The sequence below is a fragment of the Triturus cristatus genome, chromosome 5_1, assembly GCF_964204655.1.
Source record: "Triturus cristatus chromosome 5_1, aTriCri1.1, whole genome shotgun sequence".
Lineage (NCBI taxonomy): Eukaryota > Metazoa > Chordata > Amphibia > Caudata > Salamandridae > Triturus > Triturus cristatus.
In genome coordinates this window covers 657223884-657238370 of record NC_140587.1, presented here as the reverse complement: position 1 = coordinate 657238370, position 14487 = coordinate 657223884, and the positions used below count along the sequence as shown (strand labels likewise).

At 42.2% G+C, this 14487-nt stretch overlaps 1 protein-coding gene and 1 long non-coding RNA gene across 5 annotated transcripts in view; one reads left to right on the top strand and one right to left on the bottom strand.

Moving 5' to 3' along the window:
- Window positions 1–14487, bottom strand: part of LOC146831343 (regulator of G protein signaling 20-like) — a 434196-nt gene that overhangs the window by 270495 nt on the left and 149214 nt on the right. The window contains exon 1 of one of the 4 annotated variants that reach the window (XM_085605623.1): window positions 8969–9093. The exons of 2 other annotated variants lie outside the window; for them this stretch is intronic. The gene's annotated coding sequence lies outside the window, so the exon portion shown is untranslated. Of the gene's footprint in view, window positions 1–3772; window positions 3841–8968; window positions 9094–14487 lie in introns of those variants that run through there. One more of the 4 variants, XM_085605622.1, reaches the window with a different exon arrangement.
- LOC146831344 (uncharacterized) lies at window positions 186–7134 on the top strand. Its single transcript, XR_014961558.1, has 2 exons — window positions 186–1003; window positions 5360–7134. It is a non-coding gene; the product is annotated as an uncharacterized LOC146831344 (long non-coding RNA).

Sequence of the window (14487 nt, the reverse complement as noted above, 5' to 3'; positions counted from 1 at the left end):
CTTTGTGCTGGTCGAGCCATGTGTGTCTCAATGCAGGGATATCCGAGTACTTTGCAGGCCACAACAGAATCTTGGCGTCCCCATACTGGGACAGCACCATGTACTGCAGGTCAAGATATATGTACGCTATGAGCAGTGCTTAATTTAAGCCGGCTGTTTCCGGAGCTTGGACCTGTTGTCGTAAATTGGCTGCGATTAAATTAGCGTTAGCAGAATCCATCTGGTATTTAGAGGCTATCCTGTACATTTTGTGGAATCCATTTTGTATTTCTGGCAGCCATTTTGTCTTCCCTTGTGCTCTGTTTAAAGGACTGGCTATACTCAGACTCTGCTACCCTGCACATGCGCAGGAATATCTAACTGTCCATGCATCTGTTTTTAGTCTGTAACTATCAGGTTGTTTCTACCAGAGTCAGCAACTGCTAGCTCCTCCTTTACTGTTGACGGTGCATTTCTGTATGACCATCTATGTATGTAACTCTTCTCATGTATGCTTGCACCGCCCTTTTCCTGAGCCCCTGTGTGGGTATAAAAGACCCATGGTTCTTCTACTCTGTGTGCTACCTTCATTCAGCACCACAGGGTGCTGGGTGAATGTGGTTCCACCTCCTGAGGTTTAATAAACGATGTATTTTCTATTTCAGTTTCTGTGCCAACTTCTTTCTAATAGTCTGAGGACTCTGTGCAGAGAAGGGCGAACCCCTTGCACTGGTAGGCCTAGCTGAGGCCTATTTTCCACAATTGGCGCCTCAACTTGGGGCTCATCGGTGACTCGGATGCCCAAAGGATTGGTCGCGATGAAGGATTAGAATCTCGCTCTGGACGTGATCACTGCCCGATAAGACCAGAGTCTTGGCATCCACGGCGACTTTTCCTTTCTTTCTGATCTGACCATCCAGGTGGCACCGGTCCTCGACTGAGATCTCTTCTGTTGATTCACCGTGCAGTGACCATTTGGTCGATTTTAGAACTTGGCAGGATGAATCTGGACACCAAGTGATTGGTAAGTGTCTGCGGCGCTTGCTGTTGGTTTTGATGCCTGTGATTGGTAAGGTAGTTTAGTAACGCTTACTGTGGCTTTGAGTATGGTATATTTTGTGTTGGCCAACTTGGTTTGTTTTGATATATGTGACTTGCAATTCACATAGGCAGGTAATGAGGAGAATTTTCTCTAACTGAATTGATTTGAACGGCACATCGTACTAAAGGTACCTTAAGTGCTACTTTGATTATAATATTGCATATTCTGCACTATTTTTGGCATGCCTGTCTTTAGCACACTTCAAAGGATGTGGTGCTTTTGGAATGGTACCTTGAATCTTGATGAAGTACAACTGGCCCCCCCGGAGGGGACGCCTAATAGGGATATGTATATTAAGTATGGTCTTTCTTCTATAATGTACAGCGCATTATGGAATAAAAATACTTGTAAGTGGTGACTAGTACCCCGAGGAACTAAATATGTACATAAAAGGATCCTGGTCTGTGCACTTAGTAACATTCATAAGTGATGAGATGCAGAGCGGTTTTTTGGTGTTCTGCCAGCCAAATCTGGTGAATATGACTTGCAACTAGTATTTACAAATGGTTTGGTTTAAGTACAGTCTGTGGGCTGTCTTTTGTTTCTGTCTTAAGTGTTGATCTGTGGGTTAAATGTGTGTTTACATGTTATGGTGTGGTAAATTGTGTTTTGGATGTTGCTAGCACTGGAAAAAGCGTGTGATTGAATGACTGTGAATATGTGAAAGAATTCTGAGAAGTGAAATTGTTAAGGAGTAAATTTAATTTGGTCTCATCACCATCAATAAGTCGCAAAAGGAAATTGAGAGGGGTGTAGCTAGAGAAAGAGCAACCCCTGTGATTTGATGACACCCTTAATGTACAAAAGTATTAATGAAGAGTAATTAGGGACCGGTTAAAAGTTTAGCTTGCAAAAAATTGTGGGTATTTCGAATTTGCAAATTGTTCCTATGCAGCTTTGTGTTCTTGGTGGTTCAGTGAGCCAATGTGCTGGGTCCACAGGGTTGTAGGTTCTAATTTAAGATGAACCTGCTAATCTGAGAATTGAACCTAAATTTATGACCCTTGAAAAGAAATTGTATATTAAAATAAATTTTTCCATAGGGCAAATTATTGCAGTTTAGATAAAATTAGGAAGGCTTTTTGTCTTTGACAGCTTCAGGGCTGTGCAAGGCAGATTTTGACCTTGCAGCCTGTAAGGTGGGGGCTAAAAATAGGGGAGTAAACCAGGAGGTGAAATCACTGCTTAGAAAGCTTCACTGACATGAAAATGTGTAATGCTTGCAGCAGGACAGCCTTGGAGAGAGGTGGGGGCCCGGAGCACTCGCTGTGGCCCGGTTCTGCGCTGAGGGGCTATTTTTAGCTTCTCTGATGAGACAGGGCAGCTGAGGAACGAAACTCAAGGAGCCTTCCTCGGCCCTATTTTGTGCAAAGACCAGTTAGACTTTCCATAGAAAACTGTTTTTATGTTTTTTTTAAACTGTTGCATTAATCCTAGACAAAAAGTAAAATGATGCTCTTGCTTGAAATTTTAAGGGCTATATGCCTATATAAAAACGATTTTCCAATTGAGAATTAATTTTCTCAGTGGAAATTGTGGCGCAAAGCTAACATGGATTATCGGATAAGAGTTTTACCTTTAGAAAGTTAAAATTAAGATGACCTGTGTAAAGAGAAAAACAAAATTGTGTGTTTTACAATAGACTAAATTCAGATACAAAATGTCACAGCATTTATCTTTTGTATAGGGTATTCAAAGGCATTCACATTATACAGAACGACAGAGTTGTGTTGGCTTGAAAGGTTGACTTGAAAGGCGTGTGAATTCGACGCCTTTACGTGTCAAACAGCTGTGTCAGCAAGACTATTTCTATTCTCTGCGGACTCCGGCCACAGAGAACAGCTAAAGTCAAACACGTTGTAAAATGCGACATTTCAGACTGCTGTTTTAAAAGTTAGAAATATAGTTTCATGATTTTTGATAAACAGAGGGCAGATTGACAGTAGGGATTTCTTTTCTTAATGCCTTTTTTTTAAAAAATAGGGATAAGAGTGGTTTTTGATGTTAAATAATAATGACTGTCCTTCATTTAAAAGTGGCGCAGACTTAAGATGTTTCAAGATAAGCTTCTGTGCTTAGGGCTAAGAATTAATGTGTTTCAATATGATAGGCAAAGGGATGCAGCTTGCTTTTCATATGTGGACTCATCAAAATGATTAGATTTATTTAAACAAAAAAAATATATATACATATATTTTTATTATTTTGTGATTTCAAATGGGTGCATTAAATTCATTTTTTAATATTTATAATGCCTAATAATGATACTGTGACCTCCTAGCATCCAAATTGCATTTAAGCCGTGCTATACCGCAATAGGGGGTCAATTACATGTGAAAATGTCACTTTATCCAGGCGTACAAAACTCATTTTTATAAGGGCATACATTATACATTTCTGATGCCACATCTCTGGGATATGTAGAGGACATTCTGGGGATGACTATTATGCAAAAACATTGTAGGATATTAATTTTTAAGTGCCCTAAAAATCAAAGTCGAAATTGAGTAAAAATGCACTATTTAAATGAGATTTCTCCAGTCAGAGCAGCTTTTAAACTGCCTTAGACTCACGTAAATGCACATATGTACACATAAAACTTCATAGCTGACATTTATATTGCTCAAGCACTCAGCAGCCTGATTCTCAATATACCTATGTACAAAAACTGGCAGAAGTTATTAAGCTTACCTCTGAAATTGCTGGTAGACACACAGAGTGGGTTTTGCTGCTCTGCCTTCGGTCTCTAGGGTCACTTTGACTTGGGAGCACCGCATGACAACCTTGCATACAAGCTGGAACAGCTGCATAGGTTAAAGGCCGAACTCCTACATTTAGAAGCCTGGCAGGGCTCGGCTTCACATGTGCTTTGACATTTCGACATTTGAAAGATGAAATGGCAGGGGAAGAAAGAGGTTTTTGCTTACCTTTTTTTTTGGTAAAAACAAGTTTTTGTGTGCACTCAATGAACATAGTATATATGACCTCTCTTTAAAAGACAATGGCTCTGCCATATATATGTAGTATAAATGTTTTTAGGGTTGAATTCAGGAAGCAAAGGGAGTCAGTTTGAATTCATGTGGCCTCATGTTGCACTAGTACATTTGCTAAAGGAATATATTCTTTGGCTAGCTGAAATGTGCTATTTAGCTCCTCAGAGTTTGTTTATGCCCAGTTGCTACAAATTGGGGTTGATAGTGTTGACAGAATGAAACCTGGTACAGGTTTCTTACTGTCAAACCTGGGGAGAGGGGGCTAGCTCCTCTACAAATTAAGGGTAGGCAAATTTATGTGTTCTCTCTCTTTTTCTTAATTTTTTTCGAGCCTGTCTAAACTGTCTGTGAAATAACCATGAGACATTTAATTGGCTATTCAGTAATACTGTTTTAAACATTATTAGCATTAATAAAACGAATAAATATATTTTGCTATGTTACTACCCGTCCTCTCTGATGGAATTATGAGAGGATGAGTAGTCTAGATTGCTGCTTCCTTATTTGATCTTTAAGGGGAACTAGCTGTGGGTAGTTTTTGTTTGAAAATTCTCAGGTGACAACACCACTATTGTTTGTTATTCTCATGCTACATACAGTTTTGCAAGGGCATTGCTAGTTGTATTAGCTAGTCTGTGTAAATAAACTGACAGTCCTTACTAGAACTAATGTTGCATAGTTTGGATTGTGAAAATGTAGAATGCAGGGAAGAGGTCTATGTGATCCTTAGCAAACATTTTTGAGGACAATATTGTTTTATAGGAGTCTGTTAGTCACAAGATGTTCCACTGGAGAACGTGTACCCATTATGTTGAAGTTTTTAGTTCTTTATGTAATAAGAATCTTTGTTAAATTAGCAGTGTTAGATTTTCCTGTTGCTCCTATAACATGAGAGCATGGTCCTGAGTATACAATGTAGGTGCTTTAATTAAGAAAAATCATTTTAGAAGTGTCTGCAGTCCTGTACAAATAATGCAATGTTTAGGAGTAAACGTGTATAACATTTCCTTTTTCTTGAGGGTCTTTAGAAATGAACACAGACTTCCTTGACTGCTTGGCATTGGGTGACGTATTACTCTTGTCAGTTCACTAAAGAGTTCCTTTTATACTTGCCAATAGGTTCAGGCTGTTGTTTTATTTACTCTCACATATATGAAAGTGGTTCCAAGGTGCCTTGTTAATATATGGGGCGTCCCTAGACTAGGAAGTATTCTGAGACTATCCTCTCTGTTGATAGATTATTTCTGTGCCTTGTCTAAAGACCTTTTGTTCTGTCCACCAATAGATATTTGCTGCTTTACAACCATTGCCAGAGGGGCGCGGACATCAGATCCAGCTTGAGGAGTCAGCACCAGTCCAGCTTGAAGTCAAAGTGAAGGTAACCAGCACAGGCATTACTGGCAACCAGGACCTCAGTGAAGGTAGAAGGCCGGAAGCATTGTGATGAGAGTACCCCTGCTACTATCTTGGGCGAAAGACGGGGTCACAAATCAGAAAGGAGAAATCGTGGATCAAGCTTTTGATGCCCAGCCGAGAGTCACAGACCGACCAGGAATTCGAGAAAGTTTTTGCTTGAGGTAACCCCCTTTGAAACAAGGGTTGCTTCAGAGATCCTAGCATCAGGCCTCTGAATCCTGGTCCTAAAGTGGCTGTAAAGTTTTCACCTTTGTTGGCCAAGATCTATGGCCCCAACGAAGGAGCAGTGTGCCAGCAGAGCAAAACAGGAGTTAGGGAAGGACTTGGGTGCTGTGTCTCTGGTGCCTGTTAGATTGAAATGAAGAAAACTGGTGCACTGCCTGAGACACTGGACAGGATCGCTGAGCGCATTTGCCCTGGTGGGTGATTGCCCTATCCTGAAAGAAGAAACTTTTCCCTTGAAACTAGGCCATGATTCCTGAGTTGCGAGTTGTGCAGCTCCACCGTGGGAACAACAAGAGCCTGCCTGTGAGGCTCAAACGGACACAGGGAGAAGACTCCCCTCTGGTTGGTTGTACAGCGGCTTTAATTTCCCAAGGACTTCTTTTTCTTTTTGTTGAAAATGTACCCCATTGATCGTCCCATTTTTGAGGAGGAGCAACCCTTTGCAGCTCTTCGTCCTAATTCTCATGGTCCTGTGTAGTTCTCCTGGTCCTCTGGATCCAGGATCATTTTTGTAAATAATATGTCTGACTGCTTTAATGTTTGTATTGGGTATAATGATAGATACTCTAGCCCTCATAAAAGAAACACTGGAAAAGTCTAGCGATAATGTTTTTGAAGTTGAAATTGATGGTAACTGAAATGCATAGGAGCCTTGAAAATGTTTTTACTGGATGGTTCTAGGATTTGCTTAGGACTAGAAAGCTAATAATTCTGTTTCTGATAATAGTAATTACTCTCTCCTGCTATCTGTATGACCCAATTCTCTGTTCCCTTTGTACTTCTGTTTATACCTCATACATACCCGCTTAACAATATTTAGAATGAGAAATGCCCACCTAGCAATGAATTAGGATATTTATGAAAAAAAAAAAATTATTATTAAAAATTAATATGCATATTTTTCATTTTTCCTACTGGATTATGGGAGATGTCTTCAGCTACCGCTAAAAGGGTCGTCTGTCGTAAATTGGCTGCGATTAAATTAGCGTTAGCAGAATCCATCTGGTATTTAGAGGCTATCCTGTACATTTTGTGGAATCCATTTTGTATTTCTGGCAGCCATTTTGTCTTCCCTTGTGCTCTGTTTAAAGGACTGGCTATACTCAGACTCTGCTACCCTGCACATGCGCAGGAATATCTAACTGTCCATGCATCTGTTTTTAGTCTGTAACTATCAGGTTGTTTCTACCAGAGTCAGCAACTGCTAGCTCCTCCTTTACTGTTGACGGTGCATTTCTGTATGACCATCTATGTATGTAACTCTTCTCATGTATGCTTGCACCGCCCTTTTCCTGAGCCCCTGTGTGGGTATAAAAGACCCATGGTTCTTCTACTCTGTGTGCTACCTTCATTCAGCACCACAGGGTGCTGGGTGAATGTGGTTCCACCTCCTGAGGTTTAATAAACGATGTATTTTCTATTTCAGTTTCTGTGCCAACTTCTTTCTAATAGTCTGAGGACTCTGTGCAGAGATGGGCGAACCCCTTGCACTGGTAGGCCTAGCTGAGGCCTATTTTCCACACTGTAACTTAAGTACCAACAGCGGCGCGTATGACAGCTGTCACATGGTATGGCTGTTTGTGTAATTTAAAGATAAGCAGAACAACAGTTGTTTAATAATTCAATAGACATTAAAAACAACGTATACCTTCTCCCAGACCGTTCTGAGAGCTGCAGGGGCCTCGAACAGTCTGAATGTTCACACTTGTAGGAGTGTGACTGTTAGTAGTTGTGACGGTACCGTGATTGACAGCGCCACCGGTGGCAATGTGTGGTGCAAGGTGGAGTGGCCTCCTGACAAGTGCCCTGGCACTTATTTTTCTACTACAAATTAAGCACTGGCTATGAGGCCTTCTCAATCATTTGTCCTCCTTTCATGTCTTACAACCATACCATCCTTACCCCTGAAACCATATACAGACCCAATGGTCTTTTGGGGCATTGTTCCTGATTGTATTTAATGAATGGTCTTTGGACACTAAGCATGTTTTAAGGCGCTTTGTACATTTTTCAAGACTTTCGGTGTCGGTTAGTTTCATCATTAGCTTAGCCAGGGCTTTAAGCGGGCCGGGTCTCACCGGTACTGAGCACCGGCATTTTTTAAAGGGGGCCTCGAAACAGGTCTCTTTTGGGCTCTGTTTTGTGCCCTGGCACAGGTGGTCCGTTTTTTTCTGGGCTGCAGTGACCGCAGGCACATCATGTGCCCGTGCTGACACTTCTCACTAGTGGAGAAGTTACGACAGACATGACGCCATGCCAGGTAAGCATTGTAGAGAAGGGAAATCCTTTAGTGAGAGTCATTCTCTCTCTGGATTTCCCTTCTCTTTTTGAAATTCAGGAGCAGCGACATTGACCTGGTGTCACCAGGGCTTTAAGTGGAAGCTTTTTCAATATTATATACAAGCCATAGTTGCTGCTTATTTATCCTATACAACTAACAACCATTGACAAAGCCAATAGTCCTGACTTGTTGTAGGTATGATGTTACTTGTTGTATCTTATATCTGGATGCAATGACAGAAACCACAAAATACAGGTGGGGGGGCAGGGGCGTAACACAGGCCCCCGCAGCCCCCACGGTGTGGGGGGCCCCAAGCTCCAGGGGGGCCCCTTAGCACAGCACCCGGGCTGCAGAGCTCTTGAGTGAGCCCAGAGGGGGCCCTGCACATGCCTTGCAGGGGGGCCCCCTCGAGTTTCGTTACGCCATTGGGGGGGGCACTCAATGCTAAGCACAGATTTTTAGGTCACCTTCTTAAGCCACGCCCTTAATTACATTGACCACGCCCCTTTGAGCGACCCCCCTCCCCAGTTGTTTCATTCCACTTAAATCCCTGAACTTAGCCATCTCTATGTGAAGGTTCTAGCAATTGGGGAACACAGGAGAGAGTGAAGAGGGACCATCATATCTGCATGGAGTGTTGCTAAACAGAGGTATTCCCTCAATGTGCGCAGTGTGTGCATTCAATCCCGCAGCTCTCCTCACATCTGCTGTACAACGTGCTCTAAAGTAGCACGAGCCCCGACTTTGAACCCTCAGGCCATCTTATTGCTTTCATGTTCAGAACGCCGTTCCCAAGGAAAATAATTATCCTGTATATAAAAGTGCTTTGGCAGATCTTGGATCTTGCTTGATAAATAAAAGGCAATAACATCAAGTCAGTGACATATGGGGAATCTTCAGATTAATGGCTTATAAATCATTGCTTGAAAATAAATGAGCAGAGCTGCCTGCCAATTAAAATGAACTACTCACGTGAGGAAAAGCGATGCGCGCGGTTGTTAGTGACACATGAAGGAAAAATCGTAAACTCCCGTGGGACTTTGGGAAAGGTGACTTTCTTGCACGTGCGCCGCCACGGACATCAGTTGGAGATGTTTGGCTTTTACTGGCCACAGCTCTCTAAGAACCCAGCTCATCTCGTGGCAGCCTTTAAAAGCGCAGCATTCCAGCGACACGCCGTTTCTTACACTTGCAATGTATTTAACTCCACACATTGGCATTAATTGCTACTGAAATGGTGTGACAGCTTCAGCACAATCCCCACAATCCAGATGTCCAATCTTGTCGCCAAGTGGCTTCAAGTGCCGCAGTCGCACTTTATAATTACAGCTGTTACTTTGCAATGTCTCTCTCTCCCAGCTGCAATGTCCTGCCCCGCGCGCTTGCAAATGAGTGCCGGTTGCACGTGGCGCGGTTTCATCATGATTCCGCGAGATCCTCATTAGCCACGCTTGAAACAGAAGGAACCCGGAGCAAGCACAGAGCAGGAGAAATCAGGGGAAGTGGCAACCCGCACAGTTCTCCAAACAAGCATTGACAAAACCAGTAGACCTGCCTGCTTTGCATGGCAATTAGCACGCACAGACAAGCAAACATATAGACACGCATACTGACATTTCACAATCTTATGAAAATACGTATAGGGCACTCATGCTGACCTTGACGTCACTACAGGCACATACAGGCATCACCAATTATTCTGAGGTGTGTGCTTTACAAATAAATGAAGGATTCATTAAATTGCGCTTAATATTTCATACCATAGACATAACTGTGAGACAAGACGAGCTTGTGGAAAAAAAGGGAGCAAAAGGTGAATATCAAAGTATACCACATCACCTCCTCCTAAGGCTTCCTCGCCACATGACTAACATAGGGAGCTTCAGCTCCCCAACAGAACCCTCCAAGCAAATTAGCGCTCTAGCCTTCCCATCCCTCCCTAACATGGCCGACGTCCTTCACCCCAGACCTATTGTAAGAGGAGGCACGATCCACCACACTTCCTGTTCAATTACCAGGCCTCAGCACCAAAAACATGAAGCTGGAAACCAAACAGGGAAGGGAGGGATGGGAACTTGTGGCGAGGAAGACTACACTCGGAGTAATGAAGATTACTGGGATGTATCCAGGGCATTCTCTGCACCTGTGCCTTTTTCAGAATTTCTATGTCATGTACCAGAAAACCTTGCCCCTAATTTTAGCTCATGATGGATTTTTACATTCCTGGGCTTTTGTGATAACTCACTGGCTTATCACACCTGCTGCTGAAAAGCAGGTTTTACTTACAGGACACAGGTTTGGATCAGAGCAGAATACATTAATTCTCCCCAGGTTGAATGATATGAAGACACAAAACCATGACAGTAAATTCTGCAAGTATAAAAGCTTCTATCTAAATTAATTCTGTGGAACAGGAAGGAAGAAAGTCGTTTTAGTTGTAAAATACATCAGTTTGAAAATAATTTGTAGATTACTCCGCAAGTGTTGAGACAAAAGAGTATTTACAGAATTATGCCTTTGTATGTTTTTCTTACCTTACCACTGATTAAGTCCCTTGACCCTCCCTTGAGAACACCTGTGTTTCCTTCCCCAACCCAAAACATAGCTCTGTGGAAAATCCTCTGCACTGATAGGCATTGTCTGGTGCTAAGATCCATCTGTTGGCGTACCTATTCTGAAGTCCTTATTCTGTGAATGAGGATCTGCCATTGTGACAATGGGGGGTGGGGGAGGGCAGGATACAGAAAAGTGCCAGTAACATGCTGGGTGTTTGCCCCCTGCATATCACCTTCTGTAATACCCATTGCAGTGGCACATATTCTTATTCTTATTTTATTTGTTTTAAAGCGCAACTACTACCCTAGGGTGTCTAGGAACTAGTTCAGTAAGAAAGATGCAAAAGCTGCATTGAGATTTATTGGCTGAAAAGCCAAGAATTAAGGGCCTTCCTAAACTCTAGAAGGTTGGTTTCGTTTTTCATTTCCAAGGGAGGGGTATTCCAAAGTTCGGTTGTGCCTACCAGGCAGCCTCTGCTGCCCCAACCAGCCTTTTTGTATTGGGGCACTACCATATAATATGCTGAGGCGGACCGAATTGTTGTCACCGGAGTATACCATTGAAAACTCTGCCTAAAGAACTCCGGACCAATTCCATGGAGAGCTTTGAAAGCAATGCACAAAGCCTTAAAAATTAGCCTCTTACTGGTCAGTAATCACTGTAGAGGTTTTAGCCCAAGTAAAGCAGATTCTTGCTTAGGAATGCCTGTTGAGCCACAGCTTTCTACACAACTTGTTGTTTGGTCAGGAATTTCCTTCTGATATTAATGAAAAGGGCTTTGCAATAGTCGACCTTGGATAAGACCAAGGCTGACTTTACACATCCCGTAATGTGAAGGAAGGGTTCCTAATTGGTTGAGAGCACATGCAAATGAAGAAACACCTTTGCCCACACATATACAGCACATTACCGAACTCAGGTGCAGTGGCAAAATTCCATAACTGTGCATCCCGTAGGAAGCAGCCCACAGGTAGGTGGTCCACTAAGGGTGCCCTTAGGGAGGGCGGCATGACTCCCTGAGCCCCAAGGCCGGTCGTGTTTATCAGCAGCGAAAGACGGAGCAGCAGGTTGACCCACTGTTCTGCCTTTCAGTGCTGAGTTCTGTCCAGCACATTTTGCTGATCGTCAGTCACACAGGACCAGACAGTGGGACCCAGAAAAGGTTTTCAATGGTAAAAACTAGGGCCGTGTGCTCATTCTGTAATGAGGCCATAGATCATTTTTTTGTTCATCTAATTTGAACTTGGGTGCACAAATATGTCGGGTTCAAGGCAAACTCCTTGTGCATGGTTACTTGATGCTTACATCTGTGCTCTGAAACACATCAAAACATCCCCTTTTGAATAAAAGCAAGTGCAAATCAATAAAAAACATAGTAGGATATATTTTTCAGCTCCTTGTACACACATCGTGTGATGGCAAATTCATTATCCTGCACTTCTAAATTAGACACGTTGTGTGATTTTTATGAAGAAAATAGAAGGTGGGGTGATTTTTGCCAAATTGTATAACTTTTTCCTCACCTCCAAGGCCATGAGTCCTAAATGCATTGAGCCAGATTTATCATTGGTTTGTAGTGCCATTGTGTCACGCATGGTGTCGCAAGGGCAACTCAATCCTTCAGTAAAATTCACCAAGCAATGCAAGGCCACCTTGCATGGCCCTGCATTGCTTGGTAAATCTGGAGTAATGGCAGACAGTGCAAGTAGCTGCCTTGCATTACTTTGCCCTGGAAAGGCGTTTCATGGGTGGCACGTGGGTGTTCCAATGCATCCACCCATGGATTTTAGCTCATTCTCAGATTTGCCAAGACAGGTAAACCTGGGAATAAATCAAAATGCTCCACCTTCCCAATCGAGGTTCAACGGAGAGAAATATCTTTATTTCTCCTTGTTTTTTCCTCTTTCTAAGCGTACATTTCACTAATTTATCTAACTTTAAGTCTCTGTAAGGGTTCTGATAAAAGGGTTTTGTGGCAATTTATTAAGCAGAAATATTTTTGTATTCTAAACAAAACCTTCCATATACAAGAACAAATGATTAATAGTCACATCTGAGTCAGGTTTTGAACAAAAGTTGCAATTAAATTATCTGAATATTGCCTGAGACACTAAACTAATCTTCGCTTGGGAAATATCTAAGGATGAAGTCCTTCCTCTGTCTTCCTATTGCTTACATCATCATCATATCACGTGACATTATGAAACACAAGTCTGAGTATAAGAAGTTAAGTTCGGTCCAAGAAGAGGGTCATTTTCAAAATCATCCTTTTAGTTCAGTGAAGTCTGGGACTTCTAATCAGTTCTTGGCAAACAGCATTCACAATAACCTTGACATTCCAGTTCAGCGAGCCATTACCAAATACTCACTATCATTCATTGACTATTTTTAATGCCCTGTGCCTTTATTGCACTTTTCTGTGCATGACAATGATTAATCAAAATGGCAGGTGTAGCGGGCATGAGAACCACGCTTCCTTGGACCCATTAACTTGAGAGGGTCGACAACTTGGCCCAACCTTAGCCCAACCACTGTCTCCATTTTTATACCAAAAAGCAGTAAGGACACTGACTGTAAATTATAGAAAGTGAACAGGGTTTTTATAGCCATGTTTGTTTTCTATGACTGCCTTAAAGGCCCTGAAACCAGGCAATAGCAGTAGCAGTTTCAGTGTACCATGGGGCAAAAGTGAAGTAGCATCTGCTAACCTGACTACCCTTAATTGAGATCCAGTGTGTAGGAGGAAATGGAGGATACCCCAACATTTGGCAACCCAAAATTTACTTTTGTCAGACTTCCCACAAATTTACTGGATTGGAGACGATGTTAAACTCAGTTTCATGAGGCCATATTTCCTCGCTTAAGCCACCTCCGAAAACACCCAAATTAAGCTAAATACAGTACATTAGTTATTTAGATCGAAAAAACATTAAGCGGGCCCAATCAATAACTAAGTTTTAGATCAATGAAGGGTGAAAATGTTCTATTACAAAATTAAAAAATAAGAGGAACGGAGTCAATGGCGTGAAGCAGCCGCGGTCGGTAGTGGGAGTAGCTGCCCGGCGGTGACGTGGGGAGGGAGAGGGGCAGGGTGGGGAGTAGTAAACTATGGATTACGGAGGTTTTCCGGTAAGTAAACATATAAATTAATAAAATGAATTTCGTTGCTTGTACTGCATCGCATATGGGGATGCAGTGCGCGCAATGAAATTCGTTTTATTAATTTATATGTTTACTTACCTGTAAACCTCCGTAATCCATAGTTTACTACCCCCCACCCTGTCCCTCCCCACGTCACCGCCCGGCAGCTACTCCCACTACCAACTGCGGCTGGCGTGAAGGCCTTCAGGTGCAGAGATATATAGTGTATGTACAAAGCAGAGGGGAAGCACTGAATGAGTGACAGCGAAGACTTCCATCTTGGTTATATGGCGTTTTACACAGAAATGTGGCCTAGTTAACACTCAATTGAAAACCCACTTTTAGACATCATAGAAAACTTGCATCAAAGGAAATTGCATTAAACTAGTCTGTACATGTGGAAATGTGTGTAGAATTGCATACTGCACATTGGTAAAGAAGCGCAAAAATTATAAATCCATAAATACTTTTGCAATTTTTTATGGTCATGCAGAAGTTCTTAATGCACTAATTACCATACAAAATGCAGCAGCAGGTCCTTGTTTGTTGTGTTTTAAAGTTGTTCAATGAATTTAAAATCCTTGCATAACTGGAGGTCTTGTGTAAACCAAATCAGCACTTTTGATGAAATTCTTAACTTTCAAATCCAAGATACTACAAATCTGACACCAAAGGCCGGTTCACAAAATATGCTTAACTGGTACTATTTCATGACCTTGGTAAGTTAAGGCAGTGCTTGAAGGAAACTCCTCTTAGCACCGTATCATGAACGCAGGTTTCGGGAGGTACAAATG